The following is a 26,451-nucleotide window of genomic DNA, read 5'->3' as shown; positions in this document are numbered from 1 at the left end:
AACGAACGTGTGTGCTATATAATTGTTTGGATTTAATTGATTAGTATATCCCTGGGTGCAATCCCTAGGGTGGCGTTGTCGGTTAGCTTGTTTTTCCCCTAATGCCACACAGGCACTGCAACAGTGTCATCATGCAAGTGTCCTATCTCCCTCAGACACTCCAGGGGCGGTGAAGGTCAGGGGTAAGAGGAGCTGGCAGATTCCGGGTGGTGTTATGAGAATGGTGGCCGCCACATGTTCTGAGCAGTACTCAGGTTCTACGGTACTTTTGAGCCTTTGGATGCTGGTTTGCCTGCGGGGTTGCTGGCTTCCCCTTCTTTAGTTTGCGTTATAAGGGGTACAGCCTATATACCTGTTATTAATGTTGGCTGCAACGATGTTATGTTGTACCCCCGCACTGTTGTTGGCACACTGGACTTCGTGAACGTGGTCAGCCTTCCTGCAGGAGTCACCGAGGTGCCATCAAATGTGGCCACTGTGTCTTCCCAGACAGCTTCACCCAGTGTGCAGCAACAGGTGGACGATGTGGATGTGTCGCCATTGTCGGTTGGTGAACAGGGTCAGGTGAGGTCACTACTTTGGACATTACGCTTCAGTTTTCTCCACCAGTGACACCGATCTGGGTTGTACTAACCTCATCTCCCACGACATTCCTTTGATTGATGATACTCCAGTGGCGCAGCGTTATAGGCGCATTCCACCCTCAGAGTATGAGGTGGTGAAGGAACACATCAATCAACTGCTCTCATCTCAAGTAATTCGGGAGAGTAGCAGCCCCTACGCGTCCCCGATTGTGTTGGTACGGAAAAAGGGTGGCAAACTACGCATGTGCGTTGATTACCGGCAGCTTAATCGTAAGACCCGCCGAGACGCCTTCCCTCTACCACGCATAGAAGAGTCTTTGGACGCATTGTCCGGTGCTTGCTGGTTTTCAACCCTGGACTTGACCAGTGGCTGTCACCAGGTGCCAGTCACTGAGACCGACCGGCCAAAGACCGCGTTTTGTACACCTTTCGGTTTATTTGAGTGGAACAGAATGCCTTTTGGGCTCTGTAATGCGCCCAGCACTTTCCAAAGGTTGATGCAACGCATCTTTGGTGACCAGCAGTGTCAGTCTTTATTGTATTTTACTTTATTACTTTATTATATCTTGATGATATTGTTGTGTTCTCCTCCACTATTGAACAGCATCTGGAGCGACTCAAAGTGGTGCTGGAGCGGCTTCAATGCGAGGGGCTTAAAGCCAAGCTCAGCAAGTGCTCGTTCTTTCGTAAAGAGGTGCACTACTTGGGCCATGTGATATCGGCTGATGGTGTCTCCACAGATCCGGCCAAGATTGAAGTGGTTGCTAATTGGCCGTTTCCCGCTACTGCCTCGGAGCTTCGTTCTTTCCTTGGTTTCGCCAGTTATTACCGGCGGTTTGTGGAGGGATTCGCTAAACTGGCAGCTCCTCTGCATAGGGCTGTGGCTGAGTGTGGTGGCACCAAGAAGCCTGACCAGCGGTTTTTCCAGGTGTTGTAGAGTGTAACAAGAACTTTGAAACACTGAAAGCGAAGCTCACCACTGCGCCCGTGTTGGCTTATGCAGACTTCACCCTTCCATTCATTCTGGAGGTCGATGCAAGCTATGGTGGCTTGGGCGCAGTCCTCTCTCAGACTCAGGCGGGCAAGGTGAGGCCGATAGCCTATGCTAGCAGGGGCCTGCGACCTACAGAGAGGAACATGGCGAACTATAGCTCTATGAAACTCGAGTTCTTGGCCCTTAAGTGGGCCATGACAGAGAGTACTTGTTGGGAAATAGATGTGTTGTGTATACTGATAACAACCCCCTCAGTCATTTGTCTTCTGCTAAGCTGGCTGCTACTGAGCAGAGGTGGGCAGCGCAGCTAGCCTCTTTCGATTTCGAAATCAAGTATCGATCAGGGAAGAGCAACACCAATGCCGATGCTCTCTCTCGTCAGCACCCATCTGGTCCCCAGGATGTAGAGGCGATGCTTCCAGGGACAGCCATACCGAAGGCTTTGCAGCAAGCGTTGGGTTTGGGAAAGGCAGAGGCCACCCAAGCTACCATCACAGCCATGCCACAGCTTACTCCGCCTGAACTTCGTCTCGCTCAACAGACTGACCCTGTGATACAGGAACTGTTGGTGTTTTGGAGGAGGAAGCAGCGTCCTAGTAGTGAGGAGCGGGCACAGCTCTCCCAAGCTACGCTAGTGTTGCTGCGGCAGTGGGATCGCCTGCTTGAGAGGGATGATGTCCTGTACCGAAAAGTGTTCCGACCTGATGGTGCTGAAGCCATGTACCAGCTGTTGTTACCCCAATGTACTGAGAGACGAGGTCCTGACCCAAGTGCACCAAGAGCATGGTCACCAGGGGGTGGAGCGAACACTGGCGCTTCTCCGGTCTCGATGCTACTGGCCTGCTATGTCCTCCGATGTAGCCCGTTGGTGTCAGCAATGTGAGAGGTGTCAAGTGGCCAAGGATGTTCACCCAAGGGTGCACGGAGTCATGGGACATCTCTTGGCTTCCCGCCCCAACGAAATCCTTGCCATCGACTACACTACTCTAGAGCCGGCCCAGAATGGTCTAGAGAGCGTTTTGGTCCTTACTGATGTTTTTAGTAAGTACACCATGGCTATCCCTACTCGGGACCAGCGCGCAACCACTGTAGCAAGGGTTTTGGTGTCAGAGTGGTTTTATAAGTTTGGTGTCCCCGCTCGTTTGCATTCTGACCAGGGCCGTAACTTCGAAAGCTCGTTCATTCAACAATTGTGTAACTTGTATGTGTGGCATTCGGGGGTCGGGGAAACAATAAGATAAAGTTCAGTTAAAGAACTAGTGACAAGTTGCCAACAACGCCACCCCAGGAATTTCACCTGGAGAGTTAGATTAACCTAAGTTAAAGCACACAAGTTCGTTCACTAATGAAAGCTTGAGACTGGGTCCAGCATACAAATTCAATTCCTTTTAATTAATATATATAATCTTTAAGCATGACTTCTCAATAAAATATGTTCACACAAACACACTAAAGCGAACACACACACACACACACACAAATACACAAAAAGGGAAGAGCAAATAACTAAATGGGTTTTAAATCAAAAGTAAAGGAGATTTATCCAAACTGATAAATCCAAATGAATAAGTAAAGCAATTAAACCAAACCAAAATAACTAAGAAAACGAATTAAACCAAAACAACCATGCAAAGCAACCCACAAAACACAAATAATATCATGGATAAGTAAAGCAATTAAGCCAAAACAAACATGCAAAGCAACCCACAAAACACAAATAATATCATCAATAAGATCAGTTGGAAGTCTGTTAAATGAATGGATCAAAATAATGAGACTTAGGGTGAGGCAGCAATCACCATACTCGGGGCAGGTACAGCACAGTAGGAGATGCAGAGTAGGATCGATGTGTTGGCTATATAATCAGTGGACAAAACGGCAGCCGGCCAACAGCAGCGTGAAGAGGGGGGGGGACGTGCTGGCAGAAACCGCCCACACACACGTCAACCCTGCCATAGAAAAATACATTTGTTCTGGAGGCTGAACAACAACTGTAATAACTTGGGTTAGCGTCATCTTATCCACATACCGTCAGGAGTTGAATGAACATCAAGGGGAGGAAGGGGACCACCTGTAGCGAGCAACACCATTACAAGTGCAACTCGATCTACAGCTGATCGCTCCCCGCTGCAACAGGTAGAGGAGGAAACACTCGCACGCCCTACAACTGGGGTCGATACGGGAGAGGGAAGACCCGGCCAATAAACTGCCTGAGGGATGGAAGCCAATATTGAGGACTTGTGCAAAGTTTAGAAGGTACACAGATGCACACAACCACTACATACCAAACAACGGCGAGCTGCACGATCCAACTAAAAGGCGATCAGGTGAGGCGATCAGGTTTCGGTGACAACAGGGGGCGGGGTAGCCAGGAGCTCCCAGGCAAGAGTGCTCCCAGTGCACAACCACCCACCTTTATAGGCAGCGCACCCAACAGTGATAGGCCGGTACTGCAGCACTAATTAAAGGCCCATCCTGCTACATTCTACCCCCATTGACTTCATCGTCGTCCCGACGATGGAACAACTGATCCAGAGGATCACCCAACTAACTCCACGGCCTAAAGAGCGCAGTAACGGCATTTGACACTGGACCAGGGGGATTTGCAGCCCCAGATGCCAAGTTCCCTACAGGTCGCGGAAGATGATAGAGGTTTGGGTGCTGGCCAGCCGTCGACCTGGCTGACCGGCGTACTTCACTTTCAGCCGCATAACTGGCGGATGGAACGGCCAGGGAAATGGAGGGTGGATCTGCCACTGCAGTCGAGGGAGCGCTTGACGACTCTGACCCAGCAGAGTCAGGTGGTGGGAGCAGCAACCGAGGGGTGGTTTGAGTCACCACGGCTGTGCGAGCAGGGGCAGAAACAGGGGTCTCCGGCCCCAACATAAACAAGTCTCCGTCAAACGGCAACTCATCCTCTGACCGAGGCCGGTCAAGAGGGGGTGGACAAGGGGGCAATGCACTACCCTGAGGGGCAGCTCCGGCAACGGCTTTCAACAGTGTTCGATGGACCTGCCGAACTTTGGTTTGGTCGTCCATCGGTGCGATGGTGTACACTGGACCACCTTCTCGGGGTGCCTTTACGACTCTGTACACCACAGGGCCCCACAGATCCTGTATCTTGTGGCGCCCCCTTGCACTATGATCGCGCAGCCACACCAACTGCCCCACCTTTAGTGGGTCATCCCGAACATGATTATCATGATTCCTCCTTCTGCGCTCTGCCGCCACCTTCAACCTTTCCCGGGCCCCGTCAAAAGCAAGCTGGAGCCGGTTTTGATGTTCTTGGATCCACTCGTGGACCTCGCCACCCACAGGGTCTAAGACTCTACCCAAGAGAAAATCAACCGGCAGCCTGGGTTCTTGCCCGAACATCAGGTAGAATGGAGACTCGCCGGTGGACTGATGGGGAGTGGTGTTTATACGAGTAGAGCACCTGTGGCAGGCAAGAGTGCCAGTCTCTTTTCCGAGATGCAGGTAAGGCACGCAATAAGTTGTGGAGAGTGCGATTAAAGCGTTCGCATTGGCCGTTACCGGCGGGATGGTATGGAGTGGTGCGAGATTTTTCAATACCGTAAAGTACACAGAGCTGTTAATGAGGGAACTTTCAAAGTTGCGGCCCTGATCAGAATGGATACGGGCAGGAACGCCAAACTTATAGAACCACTCAGTGACCAAAGTCTGAGCAACAACTGGGGCTCGTTGATCTCGGGTAGGAACAGCCAAGGTGTATTTACTGAAAACGTCTGTCATGACTAAGACATTCTCCAACCCGTTGTGGCTGGGTTCCAGCAAGGTAAAATCAATGGCCAAGATTTCGTTGGGACGCGAAGCCAACAAATGCCCCATGAAACTAGGAGGCGGTCTGGGTGTGTCCTTAGCAACTTGACACCTCTCACACTCTCTGCACATGCCTGGCCAGTAGCACCTTTGCCGCACTAGCTCCAATGTCCTCTCCACACCCTGATGCCCATGCCCTTGATGAACCTGAGCCAGCACCTCTTGCTTTAACGTGGCAGGCAGCAGAAGCTGAAACACCGCTTCGGCGCCATCAGGACGGAAGATGCGCCGGAAGAGAACACCCTCCTGCTCAACCAGCCGTTTCCACTGACCTATAATGGTCAGTGCAGGAGGAGACAAGTGCTTCCGCTCCTGATAGTTGGGACTCTGCTGCCGCCCCCAAAATGCTAAAACCTCCTGAAGGACAGGATCAGCTTGTTGAAGTGCCTGGAGGTCAGAAGGTGCATGATGGGGCAAAGCAGCAATAGCAGCTTGATTGGCGGGAGTGGTTTCACGCTGCAGGACCTGCCGCAAGGGCTCAGGGACTGAGGTACCAGGAAACATCACCTCTAGGTTCGTTGGCCCAGGTGGATGCTTCCGAGATAAAGCATCAGCATTTTTATTACTCCTCCCAGAGCGGTACTTTATTTCAAAATCAAAAGCTGCCAATTGTGCTGCCCAACGCTGTTCGGTGGCACCGAGTTTGGCAGAAGACAAGTGACTGAGGGGATTATTGTCGGTGTAAACAATGCATTTATAACCAAGCAAGTACTCCCTGAATTTTTCTGACACAGCCCACTTAAGAGCTAAAAACTCAAATTTCATGGAGCTGTAGTTCGACATATTTCGCTCTGTGGGCCTCAACCCCCTACTAGCATAAGCTATCGGTCTGACCTTCCCATTCTGTTCCTGTGAGAGCACAGCTCCAAGGCCACCATAGCTCGCATCAACCTCCAAGATGAATGGTAAGGAGAAGTCGGCGTAGGCTAGCACAGGTGCAGTGGTAAGTTTGGTCTTCAATGCTTCAAAGTTGCGATGGCACTCATCCGACCAATGCTCCGCCACTATTCGCACCACACCCCTAGACTTCCTACCAGCTAGTTCTGCTACCAGCTTGTGTAGAGGGGCCGCCAACTTGGCAAACCCCTCCACAAAGCGGCGGTAATAGCTGGCGAAGCCAAGGAATGAGCGTAGGTCAGCGATGGTGGTGGGAGGCTGCCAGTTGGCAACTACCTCTTGCTTGCTGGGATCGGTGGATACTCCCTGGTCAGAGACCACATGGCCCAAGTACCGCACCTTCGGCTGGAAGAACGCGCATTTGCTTAGCTTAGCCTTCAGGCCTTGTTCCTGCAACCGCCCCAGTACAATCTCCAGCCGCTCCAGGTGTTGTTCCACCGTGGAGGAGAAGACCACGATGTCATCCAGATACAGGAGCAACGATTGACATTGTTGGTCACCGAACATTCGCTGCATCAGCCTCTGGAAAGTGCTGGGGGCGTTGCAAAGCCCAAAGGGCATGCGGTTCCATTCGAATAAGCCGAACGGGGTGCAAAAGGCGGTTTTGGGCCTGTCTGCTTCTGTGACCGGGACTTGGTTATACCCGCTGGCCAAGTCAAGAGTAGAGAACCAGCGGGCACCTGTCAGGGCGTCCAAAGATTCCTCGATGCGTGGAAGGGGAAAAGCATCCTTCCGCGTTTTGTTGTTGAGCTGGCGGTAGTCCACGCACATGCGTAAACTGCCGTCTTTCTTTTTCACAAGCACAATTGGGGCACCATAAGGACTGCTACTCTCTCTGATGATTGATTTTCAAGCAGTTGGTTAATATGCTCCTTAACCACCTCGTACTCGGACGGCGGGATGCGCCTATAGCGTTGCCTGACAGGCACGTTGTCTAAGAGCGGGATGTCATGGCTGATCAGGTTGGTGCATCCCAGATCTCCCTCATGGGAGGAAAAGACAGAGTCGTACTGCCTAAGAAGGGACTGAACCTTACCCCGATCTTCAGTCGGCAAGGCTGACAAGTCCAAAGCCCCAATCCGATCCGGCACGACTTCAGACGTGGCCTGGGAAGCCACAGTGGCGACGTCTGTTGGCGTCTCAGTGACCCCTGCAGGCAGGCTGACAACCCGGACTTCATCCAAGGTGCCCACCACAGTACGAGGGTACAGCAAAACACTAGTGGAGCCAACATTTACAATCGGGATGTACGCAGTGCCTCGTACTACCCGAACCAATGCATGTGAAGCAAGCAGTCCAGCAGGTAGGCCAGACTCCAAAGGCTCAAACAACACCCTAGTACCTGAGTACTGCTCGGAGCATGTTGCTGTAACTATTGTCATCGTACCACCAGGGATACGGCATGCCTTCCCACCCCGAACCTTGACCTGGCCTGCTGCGTGCTGAGGGGCTTGCCTGCTGGCCTGATGACACTTCTGTAGTGCCTGCGTAACTGTCTCTGGTGCATCTGATACAGAGAGCAAATTGAACAAAGCCAGACCATGCTGTCCAAAGAGCACCTGATAACATCGACGAATAATATTCATCCCCAGAATACCAGGAACCTGAGCAGACACCGCTCCCGGAGGATCTTTCACCACCAAACCCCACACCGCGGCACTGAAGTGCCACAGAGCTCGACATAGGGGATGTCCAACCCATTGGCTGCTCTAAGCTTCAGCCAATTACAAGCTTGGAGCCTCTCATGCCCCCAAGGCCGGAAGTGTTGCAGGAAAAAGCTTTCTGTAACTGTGGACACCATGGAACCGGTATCTACCAAGCAAAGAACCTGAGCTCCACCCATGTTCACGGCAACATGCGGGCAAGACGACATCAGCTCAAGAACTTCCTCCGAGCCAGTGGCTACCCCCCCCGAACGGTGGCTCTGCAGTTCGGCGGGTGCTAGTTTTCCGGCTCCTGGGCCTGATGAAAATGCCTGTTAGACTGTTGGCGATCAGGCAAAGAAGACTGTGTGCGAGCAGAAACCCGAACGCCATCACACTCGCTTGCGTAGTGACCTGACTGTTGGCAGCGCCGGCATATAACATGGGTGATCGGGCCTTTTCTGCTGCTGCCCCTAGACTATGGAACGCCCTCCCTGACCACCTGAGGGCTCCACAGACTACAGCTCTTTTTAAACGGAACCTCAAAACCCATCTCTTTAAAAGAGCATTTAGCTAAACTTTCTTTGAGGTTCCCCCTTTTTAATAGTTTTTTTTTCTTTTGGTATTTTTTTTTATTTTTTTTATTTTATTTTTTTCTCTGAAGCACTTTGAGATTCTTGAATATAAAGTGCATTATAAATACAATTTATTATTATTATTATTATTATTATAACAGGGCCACGACGAGGTGGAGGGTGGCGCAGATGAGAGGGCTGCAATGTGGCGATGCTCTGGGTAAGTTGGTTCAGCTGTTCTTGCTGCAACCTTAACATCTCTCTCATCTCCACCATTTCCTGTCCCTGAGGTGGAGTGGTTGCTCCCCGGGAGCCACTCTGTACCCCGTACTGGAGACCAAAAGCTGAAGGAACGGAATGACTCCGACCCCTCCCGCCCCCAGGTAACCCCTCCCGTTCCCACCGAATCGCCTCACCCCGGACATCAAGCAAAGTAGCAGTAGCCTGCCTCCTGACCAACTGCTTCAGCTCGCGACGCAAGGCACCGTCCAAAACATGCTCGACAAATTGGTCGCGCAGCAGAACGTCTGCATTCGTCATACCACCAGGTGCACTTCTCTTCACCGACTCCATCAAGCTCAACAACGCGAGGGAGAACTCGTGCAGTGTCTCCCCTTCTTGTTGCCGTCGGGAGAAGAACTCCTCCTGTAAGGCTACATAAGACTTTGAGCACCCATACAGTTCCTGTAACACAGAGATGATTTTAGCTGAGTCTTCCTTCTCCACAACAGACCGATATTTGATCTCCTCTCGAGCCTCACCCTCAAGATGATCAAACAAGAAAAAGGCTTGCTCAGATGTGGATAAGTGACGCGCCCGCATGCAGGCTTTGAGCCTCCTCAAGCCACTCAGTCAACCCCATACCTGATTTTCCCCTGAACATAGGACACTTTCTATCCCTTGGCACAAAAACCAGCCTCTCTGCTATGGGGTTCCTAGTAGTAACAGGGGCCACAGGTGGCACAGAAGAAGTGGAGGATTCGGAACTAGGACCGGGCACGGCCACAGCCTGCTCCTGCCGCAACCTCTCATTGTCCACCTTTAACTGCGCCACCAGCTCCCTCAATTCCTGCAGCTCTACATCCATAACTGACACTACAGTCAGACTAGGACACAACAACCCCACAACTGGATTCTCACCGGGACTCTGCGGACCACGAAAGGCCAAGCTGCCGTTTTGCCTCTGAACACAATTCAAAACATCTACATCAAATATGTACCCTGGGGACTATTAAAATAAACAAAAAAAAATGATATAAAGAAACTGGACCACACGTCTCTGCTTTCCAAAAGTAATTATCCTGCCGACAACGCCAAATGTGGCATTCGGGGGTCGGGGAAACAATAAGATAAAGTTCAGTTAAAGAACTAGTGACAAGTTGCCAACAACGCCACCCCAGGAATTTCACCTGGAGAGTTAGATTAACCTAAGTTAAAGCACACAAGTTCGTTCACTAATGAAAGCTTGAGACTGGGTCCAGCATACAAATTCAATTCCTTTTAATTAATATATATAATCTTTAAGCATGACTTCTCAATAAAATATGTTCACACAAACACACTAAAGCGAACACACACACACACACACACAAAATACACAAAAAGGGAAGAGCAAATAACTAAATGGGTTTTAAATCAAAAGTAAAGGAGATTTATCCAAACTGATAAATCCAAATGAATAAGTAAAGCAATTAAACCAAACCAAAATAACTAAGAAAACGAATTAAACCAAAACAACCATGCAAAGCAACCCACAAAACACAAATAATATCATGGATAAGTAAAGCAATTAAGCCAAAACAAACATGCAAAGCAACCCACAAAACACAAATAATATCATCAATAAGATCAGTTGGAAGTCTGTTAAATGAATGGATCAAAATAATGAGACTTAGGGTGAGGCAGCAATCACCATACTCGGGGCAGGTACAGCACAGTAGGAGATGCAGAGTAGGATCGATGTGTTGGCTATATAATCAGTGGACAAAACGGCAGCCGGCCAACAGCAGCGTGAAGAGGGGGGGGGGCGTGCTGGCAGAAACCGCCCACACACACGTCAACCCTGCCATAGAAAAATACATTTGTTCTGGAGGCTGAACAACAACTGTAATAACTTGGGTTAGCGTCATCTTATCCACATACCGTCAGGAGTTGAATGAACATCAAAGGGGAGGAAGGGGACCACCTGTAGCGAGCAACACCATTACAAGTGCAACTCGATCTACAGCTGATCGCTCCCCGCTGCAACAGGTAGAGGAGGAAACACTCGCACGCCCTACAACTGGGGTCGATACGGGAGAGGGAAGACCCGGCCAATAAACTGCCTGAGGGATGGAAGCCAATATTGAGGACTTGTGCAAAGTTTAGAAGGTACACAGATGCACACAACCACTACATACCAAACAACGGCGAGCTGCACGATCCAACTAAAAGGCGATCAGGTGAGGCGATCAGGTTTCGGTGACAACAGGGGGCGGGGTAGCCAGGAGCTCCCAGGCAAGAGTGCTCCCAGTGCACAACCACCCACCTTTATAGGCAGCGCACCCAACAGTGATAGGCCGGTACTGCAGCACTAATTAAAGGCCCATCCTGCTACATATGGTATCGTAAAATCACGTACTACCCCGTACCACCCCGAAGGAAATGGTCAATGCGAGCGGTTTAACCGGACACTCCACAACCTGCTGCGTACTCTGCCAGTGTCTCGTAAAAGGGATTGGCATACGTGTCTTCCTCACGTCCTTTATTGTTACAACACGACTCCCCACCAATCAACGGGAGAATCTCCCTTTGCCTTGATGTTCGGGCAGGAACCAAGGCTACCACTCGATTTCTTGTTGGGTAGGGTCGAGAGCCCGGTCGGGGGGTCCATCCATGAGTGGGTGCAAGAGCATCAAGCCCGCTTGGAGGTGGCCTTTGAAGGCGCAAGGGAGCGCTTGAAACATGCTGCCGCTCGGCGAAGGCGAGTCCATGATCAGCATGTAATAGATTTGCCTTTGCAGGAAGGGCAGTTGGTGTACTTGCGCGACTTCAGGGCCAGGGGGCCCCAGAAGACCCGAGATCGGTGGAGCTCGATGAAGTATCGAGTGTTGAGGATGCCTAGAGAGGGTGGCTCAGTGTATACTATTGCGCCAGTAGACGATGAGACAAAGGGCAGACAGGTCCACCGCACTATGCTGAAGGCGGTCGTAGGGGTGGACTCACCTCGTCCTGCCTCTTCCCACAACTCGTCACCCAGGGACGAACCATCTCCAGAAGAGGAGCCTCCATTTGAGTATGATTTGTTAGTCCTTGACCTTTTGTGGCAAATTCTGCCATACCATCCGCCGGACCAATTATGTCCCAAGGGCCTTCATCAATTCCAAACCCGGGGGCATCCTCATGTTCTCCTTTGGTCACTTGCCCTGATTCCAGCAACATGGGTCCACGCCGGACCCCACGTCAAACGGCTGGTCAGCACCCGAATGTGCATCGTCTTCCGCGGCCTGCTGGAGAGGCGCAAGTGGCCAACCCTTCTGCTTCTGTGTCCAACTCAGTGTCTGCCTTGTTTAGACCCTGGAGTTAGCTTGTTGTGTTGATCGTCGGGACGACGATCCAAGAAGGTGGGGTAGAATGTAGCAGGATAGAGGTGCTATCCATGTTAGTCACGGTTAAGTACCACTAGTGGCCGTCATGATGTGGGCGGTATAAAAGCAGCCATCCTCCACCTGCCTCTTTCTTTTTGCGCTCCTGTCACTTGCGCGTCACTTCCGGGCCAAAAGGTAGTCTGGTCCGATAGGGCGACTATTTGTTGCTGCTTCAGGGTTTTCGTGCGAGCTATGGTGTAAGTTCTTGTAAGCAAGTTATTTTAAGTATTCTTTCGTGACAATGTAGTTGATGCTGTCTGATGGCTAACGCTAAGTGTGTTCTCAGGTAAACGCTGATGACGGCCGGAGTCCTCTCTTACTCCCTCCTCCTGTGTGAACGCGAGTGTGTGTGTGTGTGTGTGTGTGTGTGTGTATGCCAGTGTTTGGTCGTAAACAGGTATGTGTTAGCATAGCAAACAACTGTAGCATTTCTGTTTTATGTAGCCACACTAACATCATGTTTGGTCGTAAACAGGACCAACTGCAATCAGCTCATTGGGGCTGCTGCTGCTTTGCCAGGCTGATCTTGCCTTCCCACGCTACTCTGCTTCGCTGCTTTGCTAGGCTGATCTTGCCTTTCCACGCTACTCTGCTTCGCTGCTGCATTGCTGGCTGATATTGCCTTTCCACGCTACTCCGCTTCACTGCTGCTGCACGCCGTGTTGTTTACTTCACGTGCTTTGCTCCGGCTGGCACCTCGTGCCTACTGCCGCCTGTCGCTGCGGCGCACCCCCCCCGAGGTAGTTCTACCAAGGGTGTTCATCCAGTGTGCCTTTTAACCGGGGTTTCCCCCCATCCGTGTGTGCATGAGTGTTGATGTGTGTTCTAATTATTTGAATGATTTGTTTTCTTTTGGTTTGATTACTTATCTAGTTCTGCGTTTATCTCAACTATTTTGTGTGTATTGTTTTTCTTTTGGTTTGATTACTTATTTAGTTCTTATTTTCGTTTGGTTGCATGGTGAAGATTTTGCATTGAAAAGGAAAGAAGTTATTTAATAAATTGTATTTTTCTATAACATTTGAACTACGTACGTCTCATGCCTTCTAAACGAGTGGACTTACCAGTGTGCTTTGCACTTTACATCAATTCCCTGAGGTGAAATTCCCAGGGTGGCGTTCCTTTTTCTTATTTCTTAGTTAGATCTTTTAGTTTATTTTCCTTTCGCCTACCACCTTGCCACACTTGGCGTTGTCGGCAGGATCACTTTTTTTTCGAACGGCTGAGACGTGTGATCAAAAAGTGATTCTAACGCTCTGAAAAGCATTTTGCGCTCATAAACAAGAAATGTTGATCTCTGTCAATTTCAATGCAAACGTGTTACTAAGCTCACCACAGGGTTATAGGGCCATTACTCCACCATTTGGAAGTAGTTTTGAGCAAAATCAACAATGTAAGGTCAAAAACACATTATTGGCCAAAAAGTGATTCTAGCGCTCTGAAAAGCATTTTGCGCTCATAAAAACAAGAAATGTTGATATCTCTGTCAATTTCAATGCAAACGTGTTACTACGCTCACCGTAGCGTTATAGGGCCAACTCCACCATTTGGAAGTGATCAAAAAGTGATTCTAACGCTCTGAAAAGCATTTTGCGCTCATAAACAAGAAATGTTGATATCTCTGTCAATTTCAATGCAAACGTGTTACTAAGCTCACCACAGGGTTATAGGGCCAACTCCACCATTTGGAAGTGATCAAAAAGTGATTCTAACGCTCTGAAAAGCATTTTGCGCTCATAAACAAGAAATGTTGATATCTCTGTCAATTTCAATGCAAACGTGTTACTAAGCTCACCACAGGGTTATAGGGCCATTACTCCACCATTTGGAAGTAGTTTTGAGCAAAATCAACAATGTAAGGTCAAAAACACATTGTTGGCCAAAAAGTGATTCTAGCGCTCTGAAAAGCATTTTGCGCTCATAAAAATAAGACATGTTGATATCTCTGTCAATTTCAATGCAAACGCGTTACTAAGCTCACCACAGGGTTATAGGGCCATTACTCCACCATTTGGAAGTAGTTTTGAGCAAAATCAACAATATAAGGTCGAAAACACATTGTTGGCCAAAAAGTGATTCTAGCGCTCTGAAAAGCATATTGCTCTCATAAAAACTAGAAATGTTGATATCTCTGTCAATTTCAATGCAAACGTGTTACTAAGCTCACCGTAGCGTTATAGGGCCATCTCCACCATTTGGAAGTGATCAAAAAGTGATTCTAACGCTCTGAAAAGCATTTTGCGCTCATAAACAAGAAATGTTGATATCTCTGTCAATTTCAATGCAAACGTGTTACTAAGCTCACCACAGGGTTATAGGGACATTACTCCACCATTTGGAAGTAGTTTTGAGCAAAATCAACAATGTAAGGTCAAAAACACATTGTTGGCCAAAAAGTGATTCTAGCGCTCTGAAAAGCATTTTGCGCTCATAAAAACAAGAAATGTTGATATCTCTGTCAATTTCAATGCAAACGTGTTACTAAGCTCACCGTAGCGTTATAGGGCCAACTCCACCATTTGGAAGTGATCAAAAAGTGATTCTAACGCTCTGAAAAGCATTTTGCGCTCATAAACAAGAAATGTTGATATCTCTGTCAATTTCAATGCAAACGTGTTACTAAGCTCACCACAGGTTTATAGGGCCATTACTCCACCATTTGGAAGCAGTCTTGAGCAAAATCAACAATGTAAGGTCAAAAACACATTGTTGGTCAAAAAGTGATTCTAGCGCTCTGAAAAGCATTTTGCGCTCATAAACAAGAAATGTTGATATCTCTGTCAATTTCAATGCAAACGTGTTACTAAGCTCACCGTAGCGTTATAGGGCCAACTTCACCATTTGGAAGTGATCAAAAAGTGATTCTAGCGCTCTGAAAAGCATTTTGCGCTCATAAACAAGAAATGTTGATATCTCTGTCAATTTCAATGCAAACGTGTTACTAAGCTCACCACAGGTTTATAGGGCCATTACTCCACCATTTGGAAGTAGTTTTGAGCAAAATCAACAATGTAAGGTCAAAAACACATTGTTGGCCAAAAAGTGATTCTAGCAATCTGAAAAGCATTTTGCGCTCATAAAAATAAGACATGTTGATATCTCTGTCAATTTCAATGCAAACGCGTTACTAAGCTCACCACAGGGTTATAGGGCCATTACTCCACCATTTGGAAGTAGTTTTGAGCAAAATCAACAATGTAAGGTCAAAAACACATTATTGGCCAAAAAGTGATTCTAGCGCTCTGAAAAGCATTTTGCGCTCATAAAAACAAGAAATGTTGATATCTCTGTCAATTTCAATGCAAACGTGTTACTAAGCTCACCGTAGCGTTATAGGGCCAACTCCACCATTTGGAAGTGATCAAAAAGTGATTCTAACGCTCTGAAAAGCATTTTGCGCTCATAAACAAGAAATGTTGATATCTCTGTCAATTTCAATGCAAACGTGTTACTAAGCTCACCACAGGGTTATAGGGCCATTACTCCACCATTTGGAAGTAGTTTTGAGCAAAATCAACAATGTAAAGTCAAAAACACATTGTTGGCCAAAAAGTGATTCTAGCGCTCTGAAAAGCATTTTGCGCTCATAAAAATAAGACATGTTGATATCTCTGTCAATTTCAATGCAAACGCGTTACTAAGCTCACCACATGGTTATAGGGCCATTACTCCACCATTTGGAAGTAGTTTTGAGCAAAATCAACAATGTAAGGTCAAAAACACATTGTTGGCCAAAAAGTGATTCTAGCGCTCTGAAAAGCATTTTTGCGCTCATAAAAATAAGACATGTTGATATCTCTGTCAATTTCAATGCAAACGTGTTACTAAGCTCACCGTAGCGTTATAGGGCCAACTCCACCATTTGGAAGTGATCAAAAAGTGATTCTAACGCTCTGAAAAGCATTTTGCGCTCATAAACAAGAAATGTTGATATCTCTGTCAATTTCAATGCAAACGTGTTACTAAGCTCACCACAGGTTTATAGGGCCATTACTCCACCATTTGGAAGTAGTTTTGAGCAAAATCAACAATGTAAGGTCAAAAACACATTGTTGGTCAAAAAGTGATTCTAGCGCTCTGAAAAGCATTTTGCGCTCATAAACAAGAAATGTTGATATCTCTGTCAATTTCAATGCAAACGTGTTACTAAGCTCACCACAGGGTTATAGGGCCATTACTCCACCATTTGGAAGTAGTTTTGAGCAAAATCAACAATGTAAGGTCAAAAACACATTGTTGGCCAAAAAGTGATTCTAGCGCTCTGAAAAGCATTTTGCGCTCATAAAAATAAGACATGTTGATATCTCTGTCAATTTCAATGCAAACGCGTTACTAAGCTCACCACAGGGTTATAGGGCCATTACTCCACCATTTGGAAGTAGTTTTGAGCAAAATCAACAATGTAAGGTCAAAAACACATTGTTGGCCAAAAAGTGATTCTAGCGCTCTGAAAAGCATTTTGCGCTCATAAAAATAAGACATGTTGATATCTCTGTCAATTTCAATGCAAACGCGTTACTAAGCTCACCACAGGGTTATAGGGCCATTACTCCACCATTTGGAAGTAGTTTTGAGCAAAATCAACAATGTAAGGTCAAAAACACATTGTTGGCCAAAAAGTGATTCCAGCGCTCTGAAAAGCATTTTTGCGCTCATAAAAATAAGACATGTTGATATCTCTGTCAATTTCAATGCAAACGTGTTACTAAGCTGACCAAAGGGTTGAAGGGCCAAAGTCCACCATTTGGAAGTGATCAAAAAGTGATTCTAACGCTCTGAAAAGCATTTTGCGCTCATAAACAAGAAATGTTGATATCTCTGTCAATTTCAATGCAAACGTGTTACTAAGCTCACCACAGGGTTATAGGGCCATTACAGGGACGAACCATCTCCAGAAGAGGAGCCTCCATTTGAGTATGATTTGTTAGTCCTTGACCAACGACCTTTTGTGGCAAATTCTGCCATACCATCCGCCGGACCAATTATGTCCCAAGGGCCTTCAATTCCAAACCCGGGGGCATCCTCATGTTCTCCTTTGGTCACTTGCCCTGATTCCAGCAACATGGGTCCACGCCGGACCCCACGTCAAACGGCTGGTCAGCACCCGAATGTGCATCGTCTTCCGCGGCCTGCTGGAGAGGCGCAAGTGGCCAACCCTTCTGCTTCTGTGTCCAACTCAGTGTCTGCCTTGTTTAGACCCTGGAGTTAGCTTGTTGTGTTGATCGTCGGGACGACGATCCAAGAAGGTGGGGTAGAATGTAGCAGGATAGAGGTGCTATCCATGTTACTCACGGTTAAGTACCACTAGTGGCCGTCATGATGTGGGCGGTATAAAAGCAGCCATCCTCCACCTGCCTCTTTCTTTTTGCGCTCCTGTCACTTGCGCGTCACTTCCGGGCCAAAAGGTAGTCTGGTCCGATAGGGCGACTATTTGTTGCTGCTTCAGGGTTTTCGTGCGAGCTATGGTGTAAGTTCTTGTAAGCAAGTTATTTTAAGTATTCTTTCGTGGCAATGTAGTTGATGCTGTCTGATGGCTAACGCTAGTGTGTTCTCAGGTAAACGCTGATGACGGCCGGAGTCCTCTCTTACTCCCTCCTCCTGTGTGAACGCGAGTGTGTGTGTGTGTGTGTGTGTGTGTATGCCAGTGTTTGGTCGTAAACAGGTATGTGTTAGCATAGCAAACAACTGTAGCATTTCTGTTTTATGTAGCCACACTAACATCATGTTTGGTCGTAAACAGGACCAACTGCAATCAGCTCATTGGGGCTGCTGCTGCTTTGCCAGGCTGATCTTGCCTTCCCACGCTACTCTGCTTCGCTGCTGCTTTGCTAGGCTGATCTTGCCTTTCCACGCTACTCTGCTTCGCTGCTGCATTGCTGGCTGATATTGCCTTTCCACGCTACTCCGCTTCACTGCTGCTGCACGCCGTTTTCTTTTTACTTCACGTGCTTTGCTCCGGCTGGCACCTCGTGCCTACTGCCGCCTGTCGCTGCGGCGCACCCCCCCCGAGTAGTTCTACCAAGGGTGTTCATCCAGTGTGCCTTTTAACCGGTGTTTCCCCCCATCCGTGTGTGCATGAGTGTTGATGTGTGTTCTAATTATTTGAATGATTTGTTTTCTTTTGGTTTGATTACTTATCTAGTTCTGCGTTTATCTCAACTATTTTGTGTGTATTGTTTTTCTTTTGGTTTGATTACTTATTTAGTTCTGCGTTTATCTCAACTATTTTGTGTGTATTGTTTGTTTTCTTTTGATTTGATTACTTATTTAGTTTTGCGTTTATCTCAACTATTTTGTGTGTATTGTTTGTTTTCGTTTGGTTGCATGGTGAAGATTTTGCATTGAAAAGGAAAGAAGTTATTTAATAAATTGTATTTTTCTATAACATTTGAACTACGTCTCATGCCTTCTAAACGAGTGGACTTACCTGTGTGCTTTGCACTTTACATCAATTCCCTGAGGTGAAATTGCCAGGGTGGCGTTGTCGGTTCCTTTTTCTTATTTCTTAGTTAGATCTTTTAGTTTATTTTCCTTTCGCCCACCACCTTGCCACACTTGGCGTTGTCGGCAGGATCACTTTTTTTTCGAACGGCTGAGACGTGTGTTCCTTTGTATACATATTTGTTTGATTTTCTTTTTATTTTCTTTTTTTGTGTTGCTCGCTGTATTTGGTGCGATCTAAATTTTCTTTTTGTGCGTGCAGATTGGGGCGATCAGAGACAAAGCAGCAGAGACTACTGCAACGCCCTCCTCACCGGACTCCCCACCAAACTCATCAACAGACTGCAGATCATTCAGAACTCAGCCGCCCGGATCATCACCCGCACCAAATCATCTGACCACATCACCCCTGTCCTCATTCAACTTCACTGGCTCCCAGTACACTACCGCATCCAATACAAAACCCTACTCCTCACCTACAAAGCTCTCCACAACCTAGCCCCCAGTTATCTCTGCGACCTCCTCCAAGAATACACTCCCTCCCGCTCCCTCCGCTCAACCTCTGCTGGACTACTATGTATCCCCACATCACGACTCACTTCAATGGGTGCCCGGTCATTCAGCTGTTCAGCACCCAGGCTCTGGAACTCCCTCCCCCCACACATAAAACAGTCAGACACCATTACAACCTTCAAGTCACAACTCAAAACTCACCTGTTCAAACTCGCACACAACGTCTAACTGATCACTGTTTTGATTGTTGTTTTTTTTTGTTTTTTGTCTTGTTTTTGTTTTATTTATTTCTTATTGCTTGTTTATTTATTTATTTATATATTTTTTCCACAATGTCTTTTTTTTTTTTTTTAAATATGTATGATGACTATATGCTCTGTAAGGTGACCTTGGGTGTTTTGAAAGGCGCCTCTAAATTAAATGTATTATTATTTATTATTAGTGGCCCCTCGTGGATCTTCGTGAGGGAGTTCTCCCTCACTATAGGTTTGACTTTCGTGGTGCTTTTGCATCATCGTAGCTACTAGTGAGTTTGTAGTAATCATGGAGGAGGAAACTCAGGAACTTAGAGAGCTGATTGCACAGTTAAAAGCAGATAATGAGCGGTTGCGACAGGGACAGGCTGGCTCAAGTGCTCTACCGTCTACCTCTTCAGCAGTACCTGCTGCCTCTCCTACTTCTGTTCCCTCTGTAGCAGAGAGACTAATTTTTGTGCCTAGAGATAGGAAGTGTACCATCTTTAGGGGAAGGACAGGCATAGGATTGAGTGAGTGGGTGGAGGAGGTGCAGGCGAGTGTGAGGGCTCGACATCTGTCCCGGTCTGACCAGGCGTTTTTTTTGTTCGACCACCTAGAGGGAGAGGCCAAGGAGGAGATAAAGTATCGCTCTGCCTCTGAGAGAGAGGACCCCGCTAGAATACTTGCCATTTTAGACGAGCTGTATGGGTGCTCAGAGTCGTATGTTGCAGTGCAGCAAGCTTTCTTTTCCAGAGGTCAACAAGAAGGAGAAACGCTTCAGGAGTTCTCCCTCGCGTTGATGAGCCTCATGGGGAAAGTGAAGCGGTGCGCCCCCGCTGACATGCCACACGCCGGGGCCCTTCTGAGAGATCAATTTGTTGAGCACATCTTGAATAGTTCCTTGCGACGCGAGTTGAAGCAGTTGGTGCGTCGCCAAACCTGATAGCACCTTGCTTGAGGTGAGGGCCGAGGCGATTCGATGGGAGCGTGAGGGTTTGCCTGGTGGTGTGAGAGGTCGCAGCCACTCGGTCCCCTTAGTGTATGGTGTCCAGTATGGTGTTCATGGTGCCCCCCAGGCTATTGCCCCACCTACCGCGGTGTCTGAGATGAGCGAGATGAGGGAGATGTTGAAGCGTCAACAAGAGCAGCTTGATCAGCTTGTAGGAAGCATTGCTCAGCTACAAAACTCCAACCAGTACCGTCGTCCACCACGGCCTGGGCCTCTAATATGCAGGCGTTGTAACCAGCCGGGACACTATGCAAATGAGTGTGATGGCGAGCGCGTTCCCTCTCGTTCACAGTTTCCCTCACGACCCCCCTTGAATGCTGATCGACAATCTCGCCCTCATTCCATGTCGGAAAACTAGTGCCCATCGAACTGCAGAGCCACAGTTCGGGTGGGGCCGCCACTGGCTCTCAAGCTGTTTCACATAACATGGATGCGTCTGGATTGATTTCGTCTTGCCCCCATTTGGATGTCGATATGGGCGGCATGAAGGTCCCTTGTCTGGTGGACACCGGCTCCATGGTGTCTACCATTTCTGAGAGCTTCTTTCGCCAACATCTTGAACCTTGGGGCCAGGAGCGCCTCCGTTCTTGTCATTGGTTGGAGCTCAGAGCTGCCAACGGTCTGACTATTCCTTACCTCGGATATTTGGAACTTGACGTGAAACTTTGTGGCAAATTGATGCCGCAATGCGGTGTTTTGGTGGTTAGGGACCCGCCTGGTGGCATGCCTTCTCGAGTGCCTGGTATCCTGGGGATGAACGTGATTCGTAAGTGCTACCATGACCTTTTTGGCCAACATGGTGTAGCGTTGTTCTCCCAGGTCTGCATCTCTGAAGCCCCCAAGCCAGTTGTGCAGGTGTGGTGAGACGCAGGGGCAGAGCCCTTTGTAATGATCAGGGCCGTCACAGCCAGTGTCGCGGAAGGCGACTAAAGGGGGGAACAGTATATTAACTAAAAAGACTGCTTTTCCCCCCCCAGATCCCGAACAATAGACTCTGGCTAGAGCCGATATTCCCTGCCCCTAGGGGCACTGTGGGTTGGGGTGTACGTTGTGTTTTCAGTGTTTCCTGTACACAGAAGAAGAGACCAGGAAATAAAAGGGGCGAAAACATGGAGTTCAGGGCGCTCCTCAGCCCGAGGACACAAGGATTTATGCCTGGACGCCGACAACCCGGACCGCTCATCACTACCCGCTACCTCCGGAGGACTACGCGACCAGACTTTGCAAGCCAGGAAGGACCTTTCGACCCTACAACGCCTGCGAGTCCCGTCAGAAAGGGACGTACTCTAGCGTAAGCGTGAGTGAGTCGGATTCCGTAACGTCTGATCACCCTGACGCATCGTTTTGTCTGTTCTGTCTAGAGGATCTGGTGCAGGTCTTCTGGTCCGCTCCGGCCTCCGTGACCAGCGAGGGACGGCGTCGGCGGACGGATCTCCACTCTACATCCTAGAGCACTGTTTATTTGGTTTGCTCTGTTTTTCCAACTCGCCGGTTGAGGGACTGGTCTGGCGCGAGTTGGAACGAACGATTTTATACTCTTTTACTGTTTTGTCTGTTATAGGGATATTTTATCAACAAGTCTGTCTTCCTTGTATGGGATCCCTATAAACCAGGGGGTGGCTACGGCAGGCCCTGGTGGATACCAGGCTGAATCGTTCAGCGAGCCCTTCCTTCTGTGTTCTTGAGGTTGGTCCCCCTCACGTGTGTTCAACGTGTGCTGTGTGTAGCGTTCAGCGTTCAGTGTGCAGTGTGCAGTGTGTAGTGTGCAGTGTGTAGCGTTCAGCGTGTGCAGTGTGCAGAGTTCAACGTTTGCTGTGTCTATAGGCTTGCAGTGAGGGCAGGGTGTGCAACGTGTGCGGTGTCGAGGTTGGCTCATGAAGGTATGGTTACGGTTATCCAGAGTACCAGCCTACCCCCTGGCTTTCTCTCTCCCATATTAAGTGATAGGTAGATTTGACTTGCTTGTGCTCTATGTTTTATGAAATTGTATTAATAAAGCATTTCTGTTAATAATTGATCCATCGACTGCTGTTGTGGTATTTGGGGGAATCCTTAGTTAGGGGTTTGCGCGACACCTCTTTTGGCGTTGTCGGCAGGATCCCCCAATTCATCACAACAACATGTCTGTAGACGGTCATGCTGAGTCCGAAGAGCATCCAGGGGGTAGCCAAGAACAGGCGTCTGTTAGACCACTAATGAACACAGTGATGATGCCATGGTTTATGAGCTCTTCTTGGGTCCCTAAGTTCACAGGCGAGGACGACGGGCCTCGATTTAGCAAATGGCAACCTAAAGTAAGGTCCTACCTCAGAGCACAGGGATTAGACGCTAGTCAGACAGTAGACTTTGTGCTAGATGCGCTAGAAGGGAAAGCTCACCGACAAGTCATGTTGCTTCCCCCCGAACGGAGACAGTCAGAGGAAACTATTCTGGCGGAGTTGACCAAATTATATGGAGACACTGGGACATCATCCAGCATCCGTGCAGACTTTTTTGCCTGTAGACAAGAACAGGGGGAGGGAGTGGAAACTTTCACGTTGCGTCTTTGTGAGTGTTTCTCCAGATGGCAGAGGAGCTCCCCCGACACCACAGGCCCTCGAGACGAGGTCCTGAAGGACCACTTCGTTAAGGGCCTAAGGGAGGGCCCACTGAAGATCGAGCTGGAGCGACATGGCAGACGTAACCCTACGGTGACCTTTGGAGCTCTCTGCGTCGAGGCCGAGGCAGTGGAGAAGGAGACAACCAGGAGGGAAACGCTGGCTTGTAGGGCCTATGTGGCCCCCACCACCACAGCCTCACACCAGGGACCCATCCCTCCATCGGAGTGGGACCGGCTGAAGGAAGCTCTCCACTTGGAGCTGAAACAGGAGATACAAAGCCAGGTGTCCCTCCTGGGCAAGACCATTGTAGAGGACATACGCAGTCAGTTACAGCAGGAACCAGCCCTGGCCCCTCGAAGTAACTACCAGCCTACCCGGGGAGGACAACCGACGGGACGAGAGACCCAATCATTCCAGTGGGATGACCAAGGGCGTCCCCTATGTGCTGAGTGTGGAGTCGCTGGCCACGTTCAACGTTACTGCCCACGACGACGTTCCAATCGGTCGGGTTTTCCTGCTCCTCGGCCACTGTAGGGCAGGTGACCGAAGAGGGTAGCCCCAGCGAGACCCTAGACAAGCCCTTCTTGGTGGGCCAATGCCCCGAAGTAGAGCTGATGATCCATGGGGTTAAAATTCCCTGCGTTTTGGACACGGGTTCCCAAGTCACTCTGTTTAGCTACTCCTTATTTCAGCGCTGCGTGGCTCCAGAACTGCTACAAGACCCGGAAAGGATCCCCTGGCTAACCCTCAAAGCCGCCAACGGACTGCGGATCCCCTACGTAGGATATGCAGTGTTAGACTTTGTCGTTGGAGGGATCGAGGTCAAGAACAAAGGGATAGTGATTGTAGAGGACAGCTGTATGGGCACAGAGTATGGCCTTCTAGGGATGAACGTGATCAAAGACTGTTGGGAGAAGCTTTTCCTAAATGGCCATCCTGGGGAAATGGCGTTCAAGTCCACCGTACCCAAAGCCTCGGTCAAGGCGTGGGACAAGGCATTTGCCATATGCAAGAGGATCCAGGCCCCAGACGAGCCCCTTCAAGTAAGGGCAAGGCTGACTCAGCAGAGCCCCATCTCCATCCCCCCACGCACGGAGATGATCGTCTGGACTGATGTTTCCCCAGTAGCAGGCTCCCCTGATCATCTCGTTCTGGTGGAAAACCTCCCAGACGATACCGGAGCAGAGGAGCGCGGTTGGCGAGTGGCCCGGACCTTGAGCTGGGCACGAGGGGGTAAAGTCCCAGTACGTATCTGTAACCCCCAGCTGTTCCCTGTGTTTCTCCCCCACCGACAGGCATTGGCAACCGTTACTTCAGTTGACCCCGGGGACGTCCAGGGGCGGAACCATTTGGTACTACGAGACTCGACCCCAGGAGTGGTGGAGGTGGACGTGCGGCCCGTGTGCCAGGGCCCAGCAAGAGAGACACCACTGCAGGGAGAGGAGAGCACTGAACTTCTTCCAGGGCAGTCGGAACAGTTCTCAGCCTTGCTACGAAAGTGGCCAGGGGTGTTTTCTGCCCACGAGGAGGACTTTGGTTTTACCACGGCCGTGCACCATCGTATCCCTACCGGAACGGCACCCCCCATCCGGGAAAGGTATAGACCTGTTCCACCCACATTGTACCCTGAACTACGCGGACTGCTGAAGAGTATGCTGGACAGTGGTGTGATTCAAGAGAGTTCGAGTCCCTGGGCCGCCGCAGTAGTCCTTGTTAAGAAGAAAGATGGCTCATTGCGCTTCTGCGTAGACTATCGGAGACTTAACGCAGTGACTCATAAAGATTCGTTTCCCCTCCCTAGGATTGAGGAGTCCCTGACGGGCCTCCACCAGGCGGAATGGTACTCGACGCTGGACTTAGCCAGTGGGTACTGGCAGGTCGGGGTGGCACCCCCTGACCAGGAGAAAACTGCGTTTGTCACCCCACTGGGCCTGTATGAGTTCTCCCGGATGCCTTTTGGTTTGTGCAATGCCCCCGCCACATTCCAGCGACTGATGCAACGTTGCCTAGGGGACAAGGTACACGACCACCTTCTGATATACCTGGACGACATCATCATTTACTCCCCTGACTTTGAGACCCACCTGCGACACCTGGAACAGGTTTTCGAACGCCTCCAAAGCCATGGCCTTAAGCTGCAGCCCAAGAAGTGCCAGTTCTTCCAGCGACAGGTCCTCTACCTGGGACATGTTGTAAGTGGCCGAGGAGTGGCCACCGATCCAGAGAAGACGAGAGCGGTCCAAGATTGGCCTGTCCCCACCACTGTCAAACAGGTACGCTCCTTCCTGGGCTTTGTAGGGTATTATAGGAGATTTATCGCTTCCTTCTCAAAGTTAGCTGCCCCCCTCAATCGCCTTCTCCAAGGGACAGCCAGCCGTTCCTCGGCACCAGTAACGTGGACCGCAGAGTGTCAAACTGCTTTTGAATTCTTGAAACAACAGTTGCTCAGTGCACCCATTCTGGCCTTTGCTAATTTCAATCTACCCTTTAAGCTATACACTGATGCCAGTCTGGACGGCTTGGGTGCAGTACTAGCCCAGGTGCAGGATGGCAAGGAACGAGTGATAGCTTACGCGAGCCGCAGCCTGGTTCCGGCCGAACGCAACGACCAGAACTATAGCTCCTTTAAATTGGAGCTACTCGGTATGAAATGGGCTATAACCGAAAAGTTTAAGGACTACCTTTGGGGTGCAACGTTTACCGTATTCACTGACAACAACCCGTTAGTACACCTCGACACCGCCCGTCTTGGAGCGACCGAACAGAGATGGGCCGCCCAACTGGCCAATTTCTCTTACTGACATCAAGTATCGGCCAGGTGCCTCTAACCAAAATGCAGACTTGTTGTCCAGGCTCCCAGGGGCCCTGAGTGCAGGTGTCCAGGTGACAGAGGACAGAGCGGAGGCCACCCCTGCTGAACCCCTGACCCACCTGGGAGACCCAGAAGAGACGCCCTGGTTGGAGTGGCAACGCCAGGACCCCGACCTCCAACAGATCTGCCTCTGGGTAGAAGTGGGCACTCTACCACCGGACCTGGACAAGCGTTCCCTCTCTCTCCAGATGCGCCAACTACTGCGTGAGTGGGACCGACTGAAGATGGACAGGGGTCTCCTGATGAGGCAGGTGCTAGAACCTGATACTGGGGTGACAGGCCTCCAAATAATCCTCCCGCCTAAGTGCTGTTTTGGACTTTGGCTGGAGTACCACCGGGCCGCGGGGCATAGTGGAGTGGAGAAGGTCCTGTCCATTCTAAGACGACGGTTCTTTTGGCCAGGAATGAGTAGGGACGTCCGAGTGTGGACGCAAGAATGCCCTACGTGCCTTGTAAGTAAGGCCGGCCCTGAGATTCGTGCACCCCTGCAGTCAATAAAATGTAGCTACCCCTTTGAACTAGTAGGGCTAGATTACCTATCCTTGGGGAGACCGGCTGATGCCTTCCCATACATCTTAGTTATTACGGACTTATTTTCCCGCTACGCTCTGGCCGTACCCA

At 49.3% G+C, this 26,451-nt stretch overlaps 2 long non-coding RNA genes and 1 pseudogene across 2 annotated transcripts; 1 reads left to right on the top strand and 2 right to left on the bottom strand.

Moving 5' to 3' along the window:
• The first annotated feature begins 308 nt into the window (after positions 1 to 308).
• LOC130377973 (uncharacterized) lies at positions 309 to 25,759 on the top strand (annotated as a pseudogene).
• LOC130377952 (uncharacterized) lies at positions 3,068 to 4,980 on the bottom strand. The gene is made up of 3 exons (XR_008894425.1): positions 3,864 to 4,980; positions 3,608 to 3,788; positions 3,068 to 3,527 (listed from the first exon to the last, which is right to left on the bottom strand). It is a non-coding gene; the product is annotated as an uncharacterized LOC130377952 (long non-coding RNA).
• On the bottom strand, positions 8,940 to 11,153 carry LOC130377953 (uncharacterized). The gene is made up of 3 exons (XR_008894426.1): positions 10,933 to 11,153; positions 10,676 to 10,857; positions 8,940 to 10,595 (listed from the first exon to the last, which is right to left on the bottom strand). It is a non-coding gene; the product is annotated as an uncharacterized LOC130377953 (long non-coding RNA).
• Positions 25,760 to 26,451: the final 692 nt, after the last annotated feature.

The sequence above is a fragment of the Gadus chalcogrammus genome, unplaced genomic scaffold, assembly GCF_026213295.1.
Source record: "Gadus chalcogrammus isolate NIFS_2021 unplaced genomic scaffold, NIFS_Gcha_1.0 GACHA026, whole genome shotgun sequence".
Lineage (NCBI taxonomy): Eukaryota > Metazoa > Chordata > Actinopteri > Gadiformes > Gadidae > Gadus > Gadus chalcogrammus.
This window is presented reverse-complemented; position numbering and strand designations above follow the sequence as displayed.